The sequence below is a fragment of the Myxine glutinosa genome, chromosome 4 (assembly GCF_964187855.1).
Source record: "Myxine glutinosa chromosome 4, kmMyxGlut1.1, whole genome shotgun sequence".
Classification (NCBI taxonomy): Eukaryota; Metazoa; Chordata; class Myxini; order Myxiniformes; family Myxinidae; genus Myxine; species Myxine glutinosa.
In genome coordinates, this window is record NC_136264.1 from 140,404,715 (window position 1) to 140,423,655 (window position 18,941).

Here is an 18,941-nt window from a genome sequence, read left to right on the forward strand (position 1 = left end):
AAAGTAATAATGCACAGTCACTGTAACAGGTGTATAACACAATAACTCCTGTCGTGAAAATCGAACTCTGACACGACTGGACCTCTAGGTAGGTTTTAATATCATTTAGATCCAAAGGCATTCCTAAAAGAATACATTCAAGCAACAGGCATTAAATCAGCATCACATGAGTAGCAACGGTTGCATACAGGTGCGTACAGGTAGTATAACTATAAGCGAGCTTGTGATATTTATAGCAGAGTCGTTACCTTTCTAGGGAAGCCCAGAGTAGCGAGAGAGAGTTACATTTCGATTATGGATGTACAACTCCTGTCCGCGCTGATATATATAGGAACCGCGAAAGGGTCGCGTAGCGGCCATGAGGCGAACAACATCCGTGTCGTAACTTGGATGACGATTGCATATGACGATTTCATCACATTCTCCCCGCGCTTAGATCTTAACTCGGCGGTGAAGAACAGCAGACTCATACAGAGGAACACGTAGGAATGCAAAGAACGAAATACATTTGAAAGATGTCACGGCCGGTCGGACGTCCAAGGGGCCATCAATCCCGATGGCAGGGCTACTGCGTTTCAGCCTGTTAGCCTGGTTAGCAATCAATCCCCAGCTATAGATGTGTCGAGGAGGAAGTCCCAGTCAAGAAGATATCGGACCGAGCAAGCAGTGGTCATCCCAGGGAGAAGACGTTGAGCCCGTGGGTAGCAGTAGTCTTCCAGTGGGGTAGTCTGAGTAGATAAGTGTACCCTTTGCGATTCGCAGCTCATAAGGTGTGCCATGACGAAGAGCGGCTGTCCATACGACGCAAAGCAACGCATTTCGGGCTGATGTGTCGGTGTGGAAGATGTGTAATTCAGTAAGTCATGTCTATTCGTCGCAGGGCAACACATTTCAGGAAGAGGTGTCGAAGCGGAAGATGTGTAAATCAGTAAACCTCAACAGTAAATCAGTAAACCTCAACAGTAAGTAAGATTACATAACAGGAGGCCACTACAGGAAGACCATTATAGTAGGTCTGTACCTGCCTTGGCTCCCAAGGGTACATACGCTGTACAAGCTCATGTAGCGGCACGCGAATCTACCGTTGGCAGCGATCGCTCGAGACACGAGCGGCCTCTGAAGGCTGCCTGGACGACCGGCATTTACGACGCGCCTCTCCAGCGAAACGCGCAGGTCCTCCGGGATGCATATGGCAAGCTTGTCCAGCAGCACAGCGCGCGGAGGATCGGAGAAGATCGGCAGACCGAGAGAGCCCCGGCTGGACAAACCATATTTGTCCCAGCGTCGTCCCGGATCGTTAAGATTGATTGTCATGTTGTCATGCTAGATGTCCCGGATGGATTGGCCATCCCGGATCCATCCAGTTAACGCCATCGTTGCATGGCACGGATCCAGCCGGACCGCGGAATGGCTCGGATCGACCATCCACGGACGCAAGGTCTCCCCGGATGGGCTGTCCATCCACGGATGTCCGACCAATCCATCCATTCAACACATGGAATGGCTCGGATCGTCCATCCGTTCATCACATGGAATGGCTCGGATCGACCATCCATGGACTCAAAGTCACGCTCAAAGACACAAAGGCATCCATGGTAACACATGGAATGGCTCGGATCGACCATCTATGGTCAACATACCGAAGTCAACAAGAATACCGGACGGCTCCCGGAGCGAGCAACAAGAACTTCCCGAGGTGGCCCGATCTCAGGGGGGGGGGTCATGTCGAGGAAGGGTCGCAGGGGCCATGGGTCACGGTGTACCCAGAAGACTATCCACCAGCGCGACCTCAAGGAAGCGCGGCAGATTAGCAACATGGTCATATCCCTTGGACATACTATCCACAAACCGCAAGAACATCGAGGTAGACAAAACACGAGACAAAACAACTGTTAAGGAGGTGGCTGCAGCGCGCTGCATACCGAAGACAGACGGCCTTCACAGTCTGGGTCAGGATGAGTCACAGTCAGACGGGGGCAGAGGGGAGATTGGAATCAGACGAGGCGTCTCGCAGTCTCGAAATGTACGAGGCAAGAGCTCTGTTCGATAACAACGAGCCCAGAGTCAAGGACGAGCATGCGGTCAAGGGAGTCGGGCGCGACGCTCAATGTCACGAGGTCACCGTGTACACCCTAAATGGTGCTGGCGCGCGACCCTGAGGGAGCGCCGCGTTACGTTGTTCACGTCGTTACGTAAAGGACAATGGGTACGCAGTCACCAAGGTACACAGTAAGGCAAACGAACCCCCGATGAGATCACGGGAAGCACGCCATTACGCTAATGACGCCGCGAAGCGAACGCGTCAAAGATGCTGTAAAGCGAACGCGTGATACAGTCGATGACGTCAACAAGTAGGTCGGGCGGGTTGGCGAGCTCCAGCCGAGCGGCCTCCCCAGACGGAGTCGCGCGCAGCAACACCCGAGCGAGCCCGAGATCGGCACACGGCACACGAACCCGGCCGACGGCGAAAGCAACATCTAGGGCGCAGCAACACCCGAGCGAGCCCGAGATCGGCACACGGCACACGAACCCGGCCGACGGCGAAAGCAACATCTAGGGCGCACCGCGTACGAGGGAAACCGAAAGCCGCGTCTCGGCCCGTTGATCCAGAGCGGGCGAGCCCGCCGAGCCGAGGGGCGAGCAGGCCGAGTCGAGTTGGCGAGCACGCCCGGCAGCGACAGACCGCACGACCCGAAGCAGCGCTCCGCCTGCCTGGCTGTCGGGTCTAAGGAGCGAACACATACAACGCCCTGACGTAGCATCTCATTTGGAGGTGCATTGAGCATGAAGGATGAAGAGGGGCCTTTCGGTCCGTCAGGCCTGCTCTACACCACATAAACGCAATCCAACAGCTTATCAAATTAAATTAATTGGGTGAAACGCGGGGTGTGAAAAAGAAGAATGAAAGCATACGGTCCACATACATTCCATGCACAGCATTTTTACAATGGTCGCAGGTGGTTAACGAATACGCCGTTTGAAGATCGGGAACACCAAATCAAGGAAAACAAAGGACGATCACTTATAGAATACACATGGTAGCCAGGTATACGATCAACCATTAGAAGCATATGCCCGTGTGTCGTGAAAGGCTATGAAGGTCCCGCTCGACGTCCATAGAAACTCGTCCGTGCTGCGACGAGTCCTCGCCAGGGCCCAAGCGAGCCTCCATTGAGGCGTTTCCGGGCGATCCCCTACTCAGTGGGGCCGGCGAGAGGAATCCAGCGAAGATGCGGCGCGCGCAACGGGCGCGTCGTGCATAGTAGGGATTCCATCCAGCGACGGTGCGGCGCGTGATTCGCGTGTAAGAGGGGATCCGACGAGCAGCGAGGAATCGCCGGCAACGCAGAGAGGGCCGCGATGGGTGCCACGTGTGGCGAGTAGGAGGTGATTCCGAGCAACGAACGGAATCGAGGGCCACGCCGATCGTCGTGGGCCATGCCGAGTGCGGGAGCAACGTGCGGCGAGGAGGTGCTCAGAATCAGAATGGAGGCCCCGATTCGCGTGGAGGAGGTGGTGGTTCCACCGAGTAACGAGTGGTCGGAGTGAGCCGGTCGTGCCGGCGTGAGTCCGACGAGTAGTGCGCGATCCGCACGGCGGAGATGGGCCACAGAGTAGCGAGTGGTCGGAGTGGAGCCGGTCGTGAGAGAGACACGGCGTGATTCCGACGAGCAGTGCGTGATTCACGCGGAGGAGAGGGGCCACAGAGTCGCGAGTTGTCGGAGTGGAGCCGGTCGTGAGCTCTATGTTCCGCTGATCTCCGCTCGTCACGGAATCACGATCAGCGGAATGCGTGCCCCGAGCGGCCTTTCTGCAGACCTTTCGCAAAAGGGCCTTAGTGGAGCACAGGTGACACGTCGCCTGTCGGGCCGGCATTCGGAGCGAGGATGCAGCCGATGTCCACACGAGTAACGTTTTGCATACCGGGTAGGCCGGGCAGCGGCGGCTGCGGGGGAGCTCCGGAAGCGGGATGGTTCTCTCGGACGGAGCCGTTAGCGATTCGAGTAACCGAGGCGAGGTTCATACCTTCGGCTCCAAGCGGGTCCGTTGTTCCGACAGGGGGTTGCGGCCCAGGTCATTTCCCAGTGGCCTCCTTCAGCAGGTGCTGTGCCGGAGTCATGCCTGCTCCGGCTTTCGGGCCTACGCTACAGGAGAGCAGCCTGCGTTTTGACGACGCGGTCCCGCAGAAGGCTTGCGAGGTCCCCATCGTATCCGGCCCTCGTGAGGCAGACCGGTGGCGAGAGGAGTCGGAGCTCCGTCGCTGGAGCGAGCTCGACGTGTCCTCCGCCGGGCGTTCTTCTCCGTAGCGCCGCAGCGAGCAGTGCGGGAGCGTGGGTTGATTCCGAGCGATGTCAGGAGAAAGTTGGTCTGTAACACGGAGCGGTGGGCTCGGTCTCGTGAGCCGCAAAGTTATTCTGCCGCGCGTTGAGCCAAGGAGCAACTCCGACGCAGATCCCTCCGCTTGAGGGTCGGCTCCGCGAGGCGGTACCACGATCATCATCCGGCGATCTCAAAGATCTAAATGATATTAAATGTCGTGAAAATCGAACTCTGACACGACTGGACCTCTAGGTAGGTTTTAATATCATTTAGATCCAAAGGCATTCCTAAAAGAATACATTCAAGCAACAGGCATTAAATCAGCATCACATGAGTAGCAACGGTTGCATACAGGTGCGTACAGGTAGTATAACTATAAGCGAGCTTGTGATATTTATAGCAGAGTCGTTACCTTTCTAGGGAAGCCCAGAGTAGCGAGAGAGAGTTACATTTCGATTATGGATGTACAACTCCTGTCCGCGCTGATATATATAGGAACCGCGAAAGGGTCGCGTAGCGGCCATGAGGCGAACAACATCCGTGTCGTAACTTGGATGACGATTGCATATGACGATTTCATCACAACTCCAACAATGCACAGTAACAGGCACCAGCAATACTGACTGGAGAGTGTAAGATGGTTCCAGGCACCACTTTAACGCTCCTAAGTCCAAACAGTAGTACTACCATGGGCAGTTGCTGTCTACAACCTACGATATAAAAACCATTCCAACCGGATGTGTGTTTTTGAAGAGACACCATGTGTTACGGATTCGTCACTTCCGTTGTTGTGGTTCTCATCCACTGTAAACATTGTTGGTTGCATGTACTATTATTGTTATCGTTTAGGTGATATAGAGATAACTGTCTACGAAAGGTAAAAAAAAGTTAGTGTTTTAAAAGAAACCCGGAAACCGGATCGGGAACCGGACGAAGAAGAAGAGGAGGAAGCATAAAAAAGGAGGCGGAGCAAGTGAGGTCGGAGAAGGAGCCGAGCTGCTTGGAGGTCTGGAGCAAACGCTGGCGAACGGGGGTCACTAGCGAACTTTGGGGTTTCCTGGGAAAGGGATTCCTGCGACAGAGTTGTTATCGCTGTGACAGATAAACCTGCGTGACAGGTTTTGCGGTTGATTCCGAAGAGAATCATTGGAGTGCCGTTAAGTCTCGAGAACGGACCGTTGGCCATTTTGCCTCGTGCCTGATTTCGCATCGCTCCAGGTTTTTCACCTCGCTTCAACCATTTCACCGCATCCAGACGTAAATGGTGTGTGTGTGTAGCGTGGATTTTGAGTGGGAATTTGCGGTTCGTCGATTGGGAGCCGTTGAACGTCCATACCCGAAGGTGTGTTTTCCCAGTCGCCTCTTGAGGGTACCTTTGCCCATCTTTGGCAGTGTGACTGTCAACCGAACGGGATTCTTGTCTCGATACAACATCGTTCTGACGATCACTGGAGCGTGGATCGACTTTGGTTTGAAGCTGGGACAGACATTGGGAATGTTATTTTCGCTCACTTGGAACACAGTGAGTTATATTGTACGAAACTGATGGTACCATCATAGGAATGATATATTGGTTGTACAATTGATTAATATTGTTATTGTACTGTTATTCTTGTGTGACCTTAATGCAGTACTTGTTTGTTGGTAACAATTGGTGTGGTTTCACCGTTGATCTTTGACACACAGAATAACATATCTTTCTGCCGTGACTCCTCTCGGGGCTCGGAGGTACAATGTGACCGGGGTTTGGGGAGGAGCACGTAACACATGTCCTTACTGCATGGCCATTGGCTCACGAAGGGAGCTCATCCGCCCTTTAGCAGGTATTGTTTTTAGTCCTACAGCGTGTCACGGTCACCCTCCTCAGTGGCTGAGGGTAGTCGGTTTAGTTGCCGACTATCCGACCAGGCGACCATGTGGCAGGTTACACTGGGTTGCATGTTACCAGTGGCAGTCAAGTGAAGATTGCCTTCTATTTAAAACTAGCAGGAGTACGGCCTTGCCGGGGGAGTGGGGAGACAGGAGAGGGAGGACGAGTGAGGAAGGGAGTGGGGGGAGTGGAAGGGGGAAGATATACGACATACATCTTTTGGGGGGGGGGGCTTTGACAGGCCCCTCCGTTTGGGGGAGAGGGGGAAGAAACATTTACCCATGCAAAGAGTGCTTTAATCTCAGTGTTGCCCAGGTAAAAAAGGAAATTGTAATACCCTCTGCCACTATCACCAGGTGGCGTTACATGGTACACATTTACATAGAGAATTTACGCCCCTCTCCTGGTCCCACACACCCCTGCATGAGGCCGCGGCCAGACAAAGTTGTATTTGTATTTGTACCCCAAGTAAAGTATATAAACGTTTATAGCTGGAGTACCCGGCATTGCTCAAGTGAAAAAGAACCATTTACATATTTAAAATGAGGGCAAATATAATGGAAAAGCAATTACATCTAAATCAGAATCCATCACAAATGTCAAATCATCATTTTACCTTTTTGTTGAATATATGCTGGTGAATGTGCCATTGATCACGTTTCTGAGTTAAGTATGATGACATTCAGGAAAAAGAAGAAGCCTTACCACCAACTTCAACTGCTTCCAGAATTGTTTGATTCTTTGTGTTTATATGTCTGTTAATTGTTTTGTATTTATTTATGTGAATGTGAACTTGTATATAACTGTCATTAATCAAAAAGGCTTCGGCACTACACAGCAATTTTTTTAAATCCAAAAAAAAGAACTTTTTTTTACTTTGCCTACAATACTCCCAAACCGTCACTGATTAACCTCTGAAAGTTTGACGAAGATCCGTTCAGCCATCTCTGAGAAAAATGGCAACACACACACAGCCCAGCGGCTCTCATATATAGTCGATGGTTGAAAAATTTCAAGATGACAGCTGTCTATCTATGTATCACTGAAATGAGTTGAAACATAATGGTTTGAAAATGGAGTTCATGTTTATTAACGCACAGGTTGTAAACCTGGTGCGTTATAGAGTTCGCCTGGGAATTTCTGTCTCTCCAAAAGTGAAGCTCCAACAGTGTAGACAGTTTCTGTCGCTCAGATGTGTAAACATGACGTGAAGCTCCAAAAGTGAAGCTCCAACAGTGTAGACAGTTTCTGTCGCTCAGATGTGTAAACATGACGTCATCAAATCTATATTTAGGCTAACCATGGGCTACCCCTTTGGCTGGTACGCGGCCGCTCGCTAGTACATAATGTGAATACATTTCGTGAAATGGCAAACTATGTTGCCGCTATGTTGGCGTTAAACTATGTTTTAAAACTAATTAAAACTAATTTGCGATTCTTTCGCTTTCCTGCGCGTTTGTGCACGCGATGGCGATTTCTTTACCAAACTCCGGAAGCCGTTCGCTTTGGACCAAACCATTTCATGTAAATAGAGGGGGGGGATTGTCACCGTACTCGCAAGCCGTTCGCTTTGGACCAAACCATTTCATGTAAATAGAGGGGGGGGATATAATTTTAGATATAGATATAGTACGGGCATGCCCTAGTAATGTGAATACTAGTAGCAATTTTACAAAAACCATGGCATAATTTCAAATCTTGACCCGAGATGATAATTATGCTACATCATAATTTCCATGTGCCAACCTGGGCGGAATCCAAGTGGATTCACTTGTTTTTGTTATTTTTGGTGAAAGCTTTATCTTTTGTCCCATATTGTTTTGGTATTTTGATCACAGTGGTCGACCTCCCTTCCATGGAACAACTGAAGCTTGTGGTGAGGCAGTTGCCCTGAAATGCCTCTTGGAAGGCTAATCCAACTGAAGGCAATCTCCATTCCTTTCACAACGCTTGGAACAAGTGTGTGTCTACCCTCAGGAGAGCCTGGAAACACTATCTCTCGACTCTCAAGACTGAACTCTCAAACATGTCTCCCTCCTCCAAATCCTGGTGGTGTCTGGTCAAATCTGTTTCTGGTGTTTGTTCTCCCCTCCATAACCTCCCTTAACTCAAACGGCTACACAGCCGACAGCGCACGTGACAAAGCCGAATGCCTAATTATTGTGTCCCAAACCCATCTCTATCTGTACCCACCTAACCCTAACAACCCAGCTGCTCCTCGACTCTGTCTTTCTCTCCTGACAAGGTGGATAGATTTCTGTAAAACCTCGACTCTGATTCTGCAACTGAACCTGACAGCATCAGCCGATGGGTCCTAAAATCCTGCTCTGCGGCTCTATCTCACCTTCTCTGTGTTCTCTTCCTTTGCTCAAGGTCATCTGCCATCTGCTTGGAATCAGCCAACGTTACCGCTTTACACAAAAAGGTGCACAAACAAAATCCTTGCAACGACAGACCAATCAGCCTGCTCCCAATAATTAGCAAGGTCATGGAATCCATGGTCGCTTCTGACATTAAATCTTTCCACTTCGCCAATGGCTTGATCTCGGAACAACAATTTGGATTCAGACCAGGTCATTCTACTCTGGACATGCTGCTTCTGCTGTCTCAACAATGGATGGAGGTCCTCAATGCCAAACAGGAAATCAGAGCTGTATCCCTTGACATATCTCGTGCCTTCAATACGGTCTGGTACCCCGCCCTGCTCACTCCTACTATGGTATCCATGGAAACCTCCACGCATGGCTTGCAGACTTCCTCTCTGGTCGCAGTCAACGTGTGGCCCTGAATGGAATTCTCTCATCTCCCCTTCCTGTTCAGGCTGGAGTTCCTCAAGGCAGTGTTCTGGGCCCTGTGCTTTTTCTGGTCTTCATTAAAGATCTCACCGAATCTCTGGAAAATCCTCTCTATCTCTTTGCGGATGACCCCTATGACAGCAGAATGACCCCTTTTCTGTATTCAAACTGGTTGAATGGGTGGTGGTTCATGTGCAGCCACCCGGCTGCTGAATGCATCATTTTTCTGTGGGTGCGTCTGCCGCTGATGCAATGCCTCTCTATAACCAGTTATCTGGTACTCATTTTGCCGACCTCGGAAGGATGACAGGCTGAGTCAACCCCACCTGGCGTTAAGTCAACGGGATTCAAACTCAGGACCTTGGGATACCAAGCCCGTCGCCCTAACCATTAGGCCAACACTAGATGATACTGGTTGAATGAGTGATTTTTATATTGCAGGCACCCATCAACTCACCAGAGGTGAGTTCAATTCGAAAGTAAAGGAGAATCACCAGATTGAAATCTAATTATTTCTAACAACTTCTAAAAGGTGCCAATAACACTGTCCAGTCCATTTTAGGATTTCTGTGTGGAATAAGCTATGATTTATTACATTTTTCAGCTTTTTTTGTTTTGTTCCACTGCAAACCAAAGAAATACATATGTGAATACCAAAATATTTTTTAATTTCAACAATTTTCTGGAATAAATGGTGCATTGTTTGAAAAAATTGCAAGGGTGCCAATATTTTTGGCCACAACTGTATATATGAAATGTCTTACTCCACTGGCGTCAGTGTCTGACATTACCAATGATATGGAAAACAGATTGTAGCCTAATCTGCATATTCTGTTAATCTAATCTGCATGAACAATACGATGTTTGTAAATCCTCCGAGGGTCAAACAGACCATTGTTGGAAAATTCACTCCGTCATCTCCGTATCTCTTTGGAATGTAAAGGCTTTGTTATGATAATCTCAACATATGGGACATTTGACCCACAAAGGGGGTGGTCATAAGCTGTCCTGCACTGATATCTCAGGCTATCTCAGGTTCTGTATAAATGGTGAAAGGTTTTCTGCCTCTTCACAGGTTGGCTTGATGTAATCCCAAGACAATCTCCCCGCAAGTGTGATGTTATGAACGATATTATATTTGGTTGTTTTATTTTGAGTTTAATAAAATATTGATATGCTCCGACAGCACCAAGCCACCTCCTTGCTTATGGAGCACACCAAGCGACCTACTTGCTATCGGAACACACCAATTGACCTCCTTGCTATCGGAACACACCAATTGACCTCCTTGCTATTGGAACACACCAATTGACCTCCTTGCTCACGGAACACACCAAGCGACCTCCTTGCTATCGGAACACACCAATTGACCTCCTTGCTAACGGAGCACACCAATTGACCTCCTTGCTAACGGAACACACCGAGCGACCTCCTTGCTAACGGAACACAACAAGCGACCTCCTTGCTAACGGAACACACCAAGCGACCTCCTTGCTTTCGGAACACACCAAGCACCTCCTTGCTAACAGGGCACACCAAGCGACCTGCTTGCTAACAGAGCACACCAAGTACACTCATATAGTCGATATTTGACATTATGTTGCCTTGACTGCTCACCTTCACACACAGTCAAAGCTAACTCAAACGGATCATTGATTTCGACACTGGAATCACTTTTGGCACCTTGAGTAGTCGGTTGTTTGTTTTGATGTTTATTGCTTAACAATATACCATTTAAATTACATCTCAGAGAATACACATTAGTAGTAGTAGGAGAATGGGGGTTCTGAAGCACACTAGAATTTAACATTGAAGTCAATGGAGAAAATTAAGGATAATTATTGACTCACTGGATTTTCAATGAGACTTTATCCTCAAATTCATTCCCATCCTCAAGATTTCAAGATGTCCAACAGATATTCGCTGACGCTCATTCTCACTCATTCTTTTTTTTATCTCCTCCATATATAATTGATGTTTATAACTTCTCATTGAATTCATCATTCTATACTCTTCCCTTCTCAACATCAAACAATCATAATCTTGCTCAAAATGTATAGTCTCTTGAATTACATTCTTCTTTATTCCCTTCCACTTTCTATCATTCTTTTTAACATCCCCATCAATATATTTATATGCAAAGACCTTCGCTCTCATTCCCAAAATTTAATCGTAACATTTCCACCCAATTCATCTTTAAACTTTCCAATAACCTTTTTATTAGTTGTAGAAAACAAGTTGGTGTTTTGGTTATAATTACTTGTATCATAAATATCAATATCTTGAGACATATCCTTAAAAATATCTTCCGTATTGATTTTCAAAATAAAACTGTCTGTATCTGATGTGGATTTCTTCAGACCCCTCAAACAGATGGAGCCAGATTGTGGACAAGACAAAAAGGTTACATGTTGCACTATGTCCTATAAAACAGCATTTCATTTATTTAATATGGGTGATAACCTCCCCTAGTCAACTATGTACTATTTCTCTGCACGAGGCAGCTATCCGTATCGGTTGAAGGAATGAACACAAGATGCATGTTGACAGTTATCTCGACCTTGGCCAAAAGTATATTAATGCCAGTGTAACTTGGCGTGGTTAAGATTTCTGAGTCGTGGAACTCTGAAATTCTTCCTTACGTAAGTCTCATCTTGAATAAATTTCTCTTGTGCACTGTCCGGAGTTCTAAGTGATTTCTTGAGTGATTGGAAACTGGTAAAATCCCTGACATATCCATATAAAATAAATTAATATCATCCACATATCTCCTCTTCAAGTTGTAGTAGTAGTCATCTATCTATAATTCCAGTAATCTCTGTGTGTGTGTGTGTGTGTGTGTGTGTGTGTGTGTGTGTGTGTGTGTGTGTGTGTGTGTGTGTCTGTGTGTGTGTGTGTTTGTCTGTGACCGCTGTTTCTCGACAACCACGGGTCCGATATACTTGCAACTTGCCAGGTATATTGCTGGGGACCCGAGGATGTGCCTTTTCAAGGTTTCATATTAATCGGACAAGTAGTTACCGAGCTATGTCCAAAAAACGATTCAACCAATCAGAGAGCAGCGAGCTATCACGTGTGCCGAACGTGGCGAACAGACTCTGCCTCGGACGGCACATTTGAGAGCGTATTCATTTATTTCACGTTGGCAAACTATGTTGGCGTTAAACTATGTTTTAAAACTAATTAAAACTAATTTGCGATTCTTTCGCTTTCCTGCGCGTTTGTGCACGCTATGGCAATTTCTTTACCAAACTCCGCAAGCCGTTCGCTTTGGACCAAACCATTTCATGTAAATAGAGGGGGGGGGATATAATTTTAGATATAGATATAGTACGGGCATGCCCTAGTGTATTAATAATTTTGACAAGCCAAGAATTGTTGTTCCTATATAAACAGGCTTATCCATTTCAATACTCTCTTTAATCATATGAATAGCACAAAAGTTCTCTGAAAACACCTCTACTCTTTGAAAACTGGGTCTATTAATTAATTTAGATGCTTGTTTCCAAGATGTAGCAAGTCTTATATTTTGTCTGTTCCTAACTTTTTCCATTGTCTTCCAAACACAGCATTGTTCATCAATTTATAAAAGTCCTTCTCAAAATCTGTCTTTGCCTCTGTTCTTCTCTTTCGATTAAAGTCAATGTATGTTTTCAACCAATGACTTGGTTTAAACTTTAAAACTCTATGAATCTTCGTTCCTCTCAAACCAGCCGCCAAATATTGACTCACATTCCTTTGATGAATGAATGAATATGAATGAATGAATGATCGTTTTAAGGCCATTTTCCCCTCAAGAGCGGGGGTTAGCCTTGCGGGCCCCATGACAATCATGGTTCCCTGTTTGCGGCAATGTTTTTATGGCCGGATGCCCTTCCTGACGCCAACCCTTGGTCACGCTCTTACGATGCGCAGGGATACGGTGTACCTATTCTAAATCGGGGTACACACCGTGATCATTCATCCCAGCAAGCTGGTACTCAATTTGCCAACCTCGGAAGGATGACAGGCTGAGTCAACCCCACTGGCGTTAATTCAGCGATCGATCGGGATTCGAACCCAGGATCCAAGGATCCCAAGCCGGCACCCTAACCGCTAAGCCAACACCAGGCTTTGATGTAGGACAAAATTTTCTTTATCATAAAATGTAGTAAGTAGTTTCTCTGCAGGCTTTCCTTTAGTAGAAAATGATTGTTCATAATCACCAAACCATTCCTTCTTTGGTTTCATCTTATCAGGGGCAGAGGGTAGGTCTTTATGTTTGTTATGTAGTTTTTCCAGATATTTTAAATCAACCTCAAAATAATATCCTACCTTTGATTTATCCAATTCACTTTGATTTGATATAACAATATCTTGTAGAACCTTTTCATAATTCTTTTCTTTTACCCATTTAAGTTTTCCATAAGGTAAAGCCTGAGACATAGCCCATCCATACAAATTGTTAGCATCATAATGCATCAAGTAAGAACTATCTTTTGTTGCATCATAACCAGGAAGATATTTGTTGTTTGCTTTAGCATATCTCTTTGAACATACTTGAGATATTCCTCCTCTTTTAGCCTTCTCTATCATCAAAAGCATATCTACATCACCGATTAAATCCAAATCCTGTTTTGTCATTTTTAACATCGCACTCCAAGCCAACCTTGGAGCTGTATAATAATGAGCAGGGTCTAATCCATATGAATCCTTATTATGACAAACTTCTCTGAAAGCCTCAAACACATTAGCCAATAAGAGCACATCAGTCTTGAGATATAAATCATGATATTCACCAAGATTCTTTATATTAAACTTCTTCCAAACATTTTGTGCTTGAGTATAATCTTTATCAGTTATATGAGTTTTATTCAACTTGTTGTAGAAGTCTTCTTTAGAGGGGAGTTGTGTCTCTTCAAACCTCTCAAACGGGTTAATATAATCATATGAATGTATTCCCTGCTGTGATCGGAGTTCAATATCCTCTTGATTTGAAAAAGGTGATTTAAGATTAGGAAACTTTTTAATGTTTGATGCAAAATTAGATAAAGGACTTGACATAAATTTAAATGTGTCAAGAAATCTGATATGAGTTCTGTGAGATGTATGAATTTTTTGTGAAAGAGATGTATTTCTGATCTGTGTTAGGAATGGCTGAAATGTCTCCAGGTGTTTCACTCAATTATTTTATAAACAGATGTGTATCATAGTGTGCATTGTTGTGAAGAAAGACTGGAATGAAAGAGGGGGGTTTATAATAAATATTACAACTTTGATGAGCCGGAGCCCTGCAGGAACCTGTGAGATGACAATGATCTCTTACCTTCACTAATTTCCTCTTCACAAATATGACAGATATTGTTCTGCTCAAATTCCCTTTTCTCTTCTTTTGTTATATTAATTGGCTCATTGTGTTTTCTCATTATCTTAGTGAATCTAACACAGTCCTTTTCCTGTCGTCTCACAAACTCTTCTGAAGCATCTTCTCCTCTATAAAGTTCTAACCTGTTGTATTATCACCAACAGATGATTTGATGTAATAGCAGAAACCACAAGGAGTATGCTTTTGATATTGATTTGTGTATGATTGTTTGGGATTTGGAGAAGTAGTATTTATCTTTTCAAGGACACATTTAAAATCAGCGTATATTACAAATGGATGTTTTATAGTCCTGTTGAAATCTTTAAATGATATGTTTGAACCTACTTTGGGCAAAGTAATTACAGTTGAATTATTACTACAATATTTTGAATGTTGGTTTAATCGCTATTTCGTATGAAAGAAGTTGAGACCGCTTACAGGGATATGTTTTACATTTTCTATTGACTACTTGTGAAGTGGTCAATCTTGATAAATTTTTGATGTAAGCATAATGTGAATTTTCTGCTGAATTATAATGAAGAAGATCAATATGTGTTTTATCATTTTTGTAGTCATCCGTAAGTTTCAAGATCTGAACTTTGTTTGTATCCGTTAATCCATATACATTAACAGACAGTTTATTCATTTTCTCAAATTTAGGAATATCAGTTAATGACATTGGAAACTCTTAATCTTTAACATTCAGCATATCCTCATATTTCTTATAATGAGATACTGTTTCAGAATCCTTTTTAGAAGGATGTAAATGAGCAAGAACAGACCATAGAAAACATTTAATATCTTTGTTTTGAATATTAATAACCACCTTTTTAAGTTTAATTTCTCTTGGTAAATCAATGTAAGAAGAAGCAGGAAGAGGGTCTGATTTCAATATGTGTCGATCCAGAAAAATGATTTTACTCATGCTAAATCCACCACCTACCACAGTTTTATCAACATCCAGTTCTTGTCTTTGGAGTTCATCATAAACAACACAAACTGATAAATCTTTGAATGATGTGATAAAGTGAGGGTCTGTTCTCATATGGGGAGTTTCTTCATCTCCTTTTCTTGCCATATTCATTTTTACTCCCATATAAAACTTAAAAGTATTCATTTCACTTAATGTGTTTTTAATTAGAATTTCAACACTTGGTTTAATCATATAAATTGCCTCGGCTATTGAAGATGGTCCTGGGTCTTCAAATTGAAAGGTTCTTATTTTTATATGTCCTTTGAATGCATTATCACTCTTTTCATCGAGTATCCAAACATAGTCTTTTGTTTGCGTGATTGACGGTGAGACTTGAAGCCTCCCTTTTTAATGTCCCTATTACAGACATCACAGTGTATAACATTAGATGCCAGAGGCAGTTCTCCAACATTTCGTCTCTGCTTTTTTGTTGTAAGGTGTTTGTTATAACAGACCTTTGAGACATACTTTGAGCAGACATCACAGTGCATAACATTAGACTCTGGAGGCAGCTCTCCAGCATTTCGTCAATGCTTTTTTGTTTTCAGATGGCGAGCCAAAGCACGCTTATGATATTCGCGATTACAAACATCGCAATACCTTGTATTCACCATATTTATATAGAAAAAAACCTGATGAAAATCTCGTGGTAATCTATAGATACATTTTCGCTTAAAATAACATTTTCTTGATGAAAATCTTGTGTTAATTTATAGATACTTTTTTGCTTAAAATAATATTTTCTTGATGAAAATCTCATGGTAATTTAAAGATACGTTTTTGCTTAAAATAATATTTTCTTGATGAAAATCTCGTGGTAACATATAGATACTTTTTCACTTAAAATAAAATGTTCTTGATGAAACTGCCGTGGTAATTTATAGATACTTTTTCACTTAAAATAAAATTTTCTTGATGAAACTGCCATGGTAATTTATAGATACGTTTTTGCTTAAAATAATATTTTCTTGATGAAAATCTCGTGGTAACGTATAGATATACTGAAAACCACTTATTTTTGGTCATCTTTATGCAGGAAGTTCAATTTTTTTTTTACTTAATAAATACAATGTATCAAGATACAAAAGACAAGTTTCACTCAATCACTACATTTGTAAAATATACTGAGAAATATGTCAAAGATGTAAAATTGAACAAGGATAATTATAACAACTACTGGATAAACCAATTATGAGTGATAATATGAGTTCTTCAATTTCCTTCAATGGAAGAGCTTTTAATATATCTGGAAGAACATCCATTAAAGTAGTTCTAACAAAAGTTTCACCTCTAAAATAGCAATCTATTTTAAGCTGGAAAAAGCAATGAAAAAAGTAAAAGTATCAGAAAAGAAAACCCTTGTGGATGAAACTTTAGAAAGAGTAGATAAAACCATTAATAATAAGCATGGATAAATTTGTATTTTTTTTAACAACCCCAAATGTGTAAATCTTGATGAAATGAAGGATGTTAATATATCAGGTGAAATGACATTTCGTTCAGTGGTGGTTAAGAAACATTTTAAAATTATCTTTAATATAAAAAATGTAGTAGTTGAATCTGTTAATGAAAAAAAAAAAAAGGATATACGTATATGGCAATGTTTTTTCTACTAATTAAATACGAGTCATTATTCAAGTGAAGATTTTGAGAATTATGATAGTGATAACTATCTCTAATGGAACAGAAGACAGTTATGATACTGAGAGTATGTGTTCAAACGAAAGTTATGAAAGTAGTTTTATAGATGATGATTATGAAAGCACTGATTATAGTGAAGATGAAATTGATTTAAAGTAAAGTTTTACGACAAAAATATGATGAATCTAAATGAAATACCAGATGTTCAGCCTCTTGAATTCCCTGACACTCCATCTATCTATAATTCCATTAATCTCTGTATGTGTGTATGTGTGTATGTGTGTATGTGTGTATGTGTGTTTGTATGTTTGTCTGTGACCGCTGTTTCTCGACAACCACGGGTCCGATATACTTTAAACTTGCCAGGTATATTGCTGGGGACCCGAGGATGTGCCTTTTCAAGGTTTCATATTAATCGGACAAGTACTTACCGAGCTATGTCCAAAAAACGATTCAACCAATCAGAGAGCAGCGAGTTATCGCGTGTGCCGAACGTGGCGAACACACTCTGCCTCGGACGGCACATTTGAGAGCGTATTCATTTATTTCACGTTGGCAAACTATGTTGCCGCTTTGTTGGCGTTAAACTATGTTTTAAAACTAATTAAAACCATTTCATGTAAATAGAGGGGGGGGGATTGTCACTGTACTCGCAAGCCGTTCGCCGTTCGCTTTGGCGTTGCGAATGGACCAAAACATTTCATGGACCAAACCATTTCATGTAAAGCGTTCGCCGTTCGCTTTGGCGTTGCGAATGAACCAAACCATTTCATGAACCAAACCATTTCATGTAAATAGAGGGGGGGGGGGATTGTCAGTGTTGTCACCGTACTCGCACCCACGTACCCACGTACGGGCATTGCACCCACGTACGGGCATGCCCTAGTATGATAAATTAGAGAATTGTCCGGGTTGTGATAGTGGGATTAAACACAGAGTCAAAAGCCCATAAACAATGTTTATTCTGTGATTACCTTTTAATTAATGACAATAAAAAATATAAAAAGAAACAACTATTTTAAAATTACACCAAAAATGAATTACTTTACAAGATTAATAAGAGACATTAACGTTAAGTATGAGGGTGATACAGATAATACACCTTTCCTTACAACGGAAGAGATTGATAAAATTTGGGTGAAGTTTCAAGGATTGATGTTACTTGCTATTCACGATTGTCATTTTCAGGGAAATATCAACACAAGATATTATATAAATAAAATAATGAATTATCTTGAAATTAAACCTGAATTCAGGATAAAACATAGAGTTTCTAAAAATAAACGCCTTGTTGCCTGCAAAACAGCACAGAAAGTTCTCCCAAGACCAAAGAGACAACAGGAGACCTGATTGGCAAGTAAAATATGGACCAGATAGATCAGATAGTACAGGGGATGATAACAACTGATGTTTTCTGTGTGGACAACTGGGACATTGGAAGAGCCAATGCCCGCAGGCCAACTGGAGAAACAGTGGACGAAACCAGACGAAGTGAAAGTTCTCCATTAAACTTATTGAACGACAATCTTCTTGGAGGGGACTTCAATCATTTGCATATTCCTCCACCATTTGGCGAGCCAGGCAGGAGGATTCTCTTGGGAAAGTTCTCAACCAAGTTAATGCCTCTTGAGGTGGGAAGCGAAGTGCCATCTGCCCCGCCCGAATCCAAATTGTATCCTTAAGATGAAATAGATTAAATAGTGAGGTATGAGGAAGAATCACATTTTCCCACCGCAGGCGTCTTCCCCCTTCCCATGATCAACATGGGGGTCAGAAGGTTGGATCTGTTCAAGATGCACCTGTTGCACCTGGTATACCTGTTGTATCTGTTGCATCCCCTAGCGCACCTTTGGAAGAGCAGGTACATGTGGTAACACCTGGACCTGGTGAAGGAGCTGCTGCTGCAGGCTCCCCAGGTGAGACTGGAGGTGAGATGTCACCTGTAACCATGCATGTTGAGGTTGAGGAAGAAACGACTAGTCCAGGTACTGCCCAGGC